Genomic DNA, 5,000 nt, shown 5'->3' on the forward strand with positions numbered 1-5,000 from the left:
GCATCAGCGGATATAGACGTAAGTAGTGGATCTAATAGCTATCTAATTAATTGAGAAACATATTTAGTAGAATTAATGGTGTTTGTTTGATCAGAAAATATAAGAGATTTTGTTGATTCTAGAATAGTTAATGGTAGTTATAGAATAGATATTTATGGGTATGTAAACAGGGAAGAAACTTTCGACCCTCTCGTTTAGCAATTTTTGAGGGGAGAAGTTGTACAAAGTTGATAATATTCATTAAGTTGAAAAAAAAAAAGAGGTTTTGCAGAAGAAATAATTTTCCATTTAATTTTTATAACTTACATTGTTGTCTTTTAATTTCCAAATTAATTTACTAAGACTAGTCGAAGTACGATTATCAGAATTACGAAAAGAATATTGGTGGTTTGAAATTCTAACCTTAATAAATGTCGAGGAAGCACCAATATAGTAAAAGTATTTACCACCAATTTCCACTATAGCTTGGTACACTTCATTTTTCTTTTGCAATAATTTAAAAATTTACACTGTTCTTTAACTCTACAATCGCAGAAATTAGTTATGTTATGGCTGGAAATAACAGGTGGATTGGGGCATGGAATTTCCCCTTGATTGATGTGTATGGTTGGATGATTCATAATTCTATGGTTTAAATTGGTCATACGTTCGGCATAAAATCGATCTAATTAAGTAGAATTTAGAGAAGATATATATCTAAATAAATTTCGAGCAACTGAAAAACCATATCAAAAAAAAATCTGGAGTAATTCATTGTATCTGTCTTTATTAAGAGAAAAATGTCTATTTATTAACCGGTGTATTATGTTGAACAGATCACATTTTACTTGTTTAGCGAAGGACAAAATCAACCATATAATAATTCCCTTTATTTTATTATTACCAAAAGTGGTATTATGATAGGTTTTGATTTTTGATTTGATATAAGGTATGTAGTTCTTATTTCTTTTAACATTGTAAGTAGTAGTAAATTTATTGTTATTAATATTATTATAATAATTCTTTATGGTTGGATAAATGTTATTATTTACATTGACGGAGGCTAATATGTTATTTTTATCTTTGTGATTATTATGATAATAATAGCTTTACAATTTATATTCAATTTATTTGTATTGCAATGTTTTTAAAAGAAAATTTTCAACATTTTTTTAACGTACAAATAAATTTTTCATGCATCCAGTTCTCTCCATTTTCTTTCCTTTAATATATATATATATATATATATATATATATATATATATATATATATATATATATATATATATATATATATATATATATTTGTATGCATATTATTTACATTTGACGGATATTTGTCCTCATATTGTTTGTTGTTAACACAACGTTTCGACCGATATACCCTCCAGCCTTCATCAGGTGTCTCGGGAGAAATCTCATCCCTAAGGTATTTTTCGATGTTGTTATAATAATAATAATAATTATTATTATTATTATTATTATTATTATTATTATTGTTATTATTATTATTATTATTATTATTATTATTATTATTATTATTATTATTATTATTATTATTATTCAGGTCACTGCCTGGAATCGAACTTGCAATCTTGTGGTTAGTAGCCCGCGCTCTTAACTGCTACGCCATATGCCCGTACCTTATTCGTATGTATCCAAAAGGAGGCAAGCATCTATGCGATGGGCTTGATGTCTGTTGAGGGACCTACTGAACATGAAACCGATGGTCGCCTTAACCTATAAATAAAGTATTTTTATCCACCAGTGCGGCGTTGAGTCGATCAGAAACCAACTGCATTTCGTGTTTTTGTTATTTGAATTTACTTTCTCCAAGAAGAAAGCTGTATGGAGAACTTGTGGTACTTCACTCTCATTAGTTCATATGCAGGTTAAAACATAACTGAGGCCCTAACATGTATGTAGCCCTAGGAACAATGGTGATTAAAAGTTGCTTCCACACACCTTAAAACCTTGGAACTCCCCTATCAGAGCCCAAATATCGGATGTAGCTTAAAGTTATACCGAAGACATATATTGGTTTCTAATTTTGGCACAGCGCCAGCAGTTTCTGAAAAGGGGTAAGTCGATTATAACGAATCGCAGTGCTCCACAGGTGCTTATTTTACTGACCCCAAAATGATGAAGGGATAAGTCGACCCCGGCGACGTTTAAACTCAGAATGTAAAGACGGACGAAATGCAATTAATCATTTTGTTCGGTCAGCTAACGATTCCGTCAGCTCGCTGCCTTTCTTAGGATATATTTTATATACACATATATTTTATATACACATATATTTTATATACACATATATTTTATATACACATATAAGCACTCAAAACACAATCAAATACGCAAACACACACGCACGAACACACATACATGGCGTGTGCATGCATGTATAAACACATAATAAATGTGTGTGTGTGTGTGTGTGTGTGTGTGTGTGTGTTTGTGTGTGTGTGTGTGTGTGTGTGTGTGTGTGTGTGTGTGTGCTCATGTGTGTACACTCACGCTCGCACACATACGTGCTTTTCCATCCTTGATAGGGAGCAAGCTTCTATGAAAGATCGAAGTCAGGCGTGGGACAGAAGCGGTTGTGTGCGATTTAAATTACTAAAATGCTAAGAATAGACAAGACAATTTGTGTTTGTGTAGGATAACAGTTGAAATTATTGTCCATATTCCCATTATTTACGTAAAACAAACAAACAAGCAATTAACCAGACAACGAATATAAAGCCACTTCATGCCAAGCAATATAAATACCATTCACATTTAATAATGTATCAGTTTAATGATTGTAGCTAATTAAATCCACAAAATATGAAATATTAATTTTCATTATAAACTAGAAAAAGGGGTGTATGTATAAGTGTTTGTCTTATGGCATTACCAATTCTTATATCTGGTGACGTCAACAGGTCTGGAGATATTTCACATAAAACATGACATTTAACTAACATATCTGGCAGTTAATAAATCGTTTATAAGAGTAAGTTGCGGAAAAAACAAATAAAACCTTACCGAGAAAATGTCAAACTACGGCAAAAAGCGGTCAAACCCCATCTCACATTTATATTTTGATATTCTTTTATAGTTTAAATCAGTGGTTCCCAAATATTTTCGGGCTGCCGCCCCCTTGGCACCCGTGCCAGATTTCTCGTACCCCTACACAACCCACCACTACCAACATTGACCATTTTCTGCAGAAAATTCAAAACAATTGTATTTCACAAATAAAACTTACACTGATTAACCCATTATTTTGTTTGCTTTTACATCCATTACCCCTTTTTCGCCATCCTATTAGCGCCCGACTCTTCTTCAATGCCCCACTGAATCTTTCTGGCACCCCAGGTAGATGGAAGAGTTCTGCGGGCTTGCTCTGACAATTCCTTTAAATGTATTATCTGAAGTGCATCAATTCTAGGACGTTGTCTCGTACTAATTTTGCGGTTCTCTCAAAATGCGAAATATAAAGCTGACATTAACGTATGGGGAGATTATTCAGTTGTCCATTATTGCAAAGAATTTCATCTCAAATATAACGGTTTTCTTGGTTTTTATTATCGTGTACGTGCACACAAGCGTACACACCTACGTGCACACATTCAGAGGATATAGGGCATAATACTTTACATTGTTCCTGTACAGTCAGAACGATTTTGGAATCCATGTGATTGTGAAATGAATTCCTTAAATACACGACTATGTCTGCAGCCTACTGTCTGAAAACGGTTTTATTGTATTATACCATAAATTGCACGGTTGTTCTTCACGGGGTTCTAATTCTGGTAAGAGTAACACTTGCTTAGTGTTTCTAGTTTATGACAGTTTTGTTGCATTTAGTTATCTTGGTGTAATTGTTAGAGGAGAGGACGGCGACAGTCGTCGTTTCTTACAATGCCTATAAAACAAAGAAGAATGTTTTCAGATGTAGAGATTTCGAAGTTCTTATTCCTTGGAACAAAAGAGTCAGATAAAACCACTCAATAATCAGTGTGATAGAACGACACTGAGTGACGTTTCAGGCCGACCACAAAATAATAAGAAGTGTCACGCTGAGAGATTTCCATAGAGCTATTTTCTTTTTTCCAAATAATTTTCATTCACAAGGTTTTATATTGACCGGATCCTGACAGTGTGACGGAGGTCATTTACATAAGGTGCCAGAGCGTAATGTTAACGCCGAAAGCGTAAAGCTAAGAAAACATTTCTTAACCACACAACTATGTTTGTGTCCATAACTATGCATGCAAACTTAGTCATTCCTGCATTTCATGGCGTCGAGGGCGGATCAGATTTATATTCTTCAAGACGTCTATTCGCTAATTGATTGGTGATCTTCGACTTTACAACCTCCCTCGGTAATTGATTTAAATCTAGATGTATTCTGTTTGAGATGGCTATATGTATGTATGTATATGTGTGTATGTGAGCATGTTTGTGTGCATGGGTGGGGGCGCATGTGTGTTGTGTATGTGTATTTGTGTATGTGTGTATGTGAGTGTCTTGTTAACTTGTTGCCTCATTTCTTAAATAATTTATATGATTGGTCGGTCTCTGGTTGATAACTGGTAGACTTCCAAGATATCGTCTTTGTTCAAATTGACTTTTCATGTTATCTTATAATCGTATATCCTATCTCGTTCTTCTTCGTTCTTTTTTTTCTCTCATTAATTAGTCGGAACAGAAGAGGCAGAATACATTTACTTTCAAAGCCACTTTTCTGTGAGCTGACGTTGATGTGGATGATCAATTTAAACGTCTGTGGTTTAATATCAAAGCGGTTATTTGGAATGATCTTTGCTCTTTCCCGTCCCTGCTCTGTGAGTTCAAATCCGGTCCAAGTCAGCTTAGCTTTTCATCCTATCAAGGCCAATAAATTGAGAACCTGTACTGGTGTCAGCTTCTCTCTGTCTCTCAAGGTCAGTGATCCTCAACCAGGATCAGTATGGCCCTTGGGGATCCATATAAAATTTTGTTGTTAAGGATTAGGTGAAATAAATTGGTTA

At 34.0% G+C, this 5,000-nt stretch overlaps 1 protein-coding gene across 2 annotated transcripts in view; it reads left to right on the forward strand.

Annotated features, from left to right (window-relative positions):
- Window positions 1–5,000, forward strand: part of LOC106880136 (tyrosine-protein kinase transmembrane receptor Ror2) — a 744,288-nt gene that overhangs the window by 236,515 nt on the left and 502,773 nt on the right. The gene's annotated exons all lie outside the window — the stretch shown is intronic.

The sequence above is a fragment of the Octopus bimaculoides genome, chromosome 8 (genome assembly GCF_046866305.1).
Source record: "Octopus bimaculoides isolate indiv1 chromosome 8, ASM4686630v1, whole genome shotgun sequence".
Lineage (NCBI taxonomy): Eukaryota > Metazoa > Mollusca > Cephalopoda > Octopoda > Octopodidae > Octopus > Octopus bimaculoides.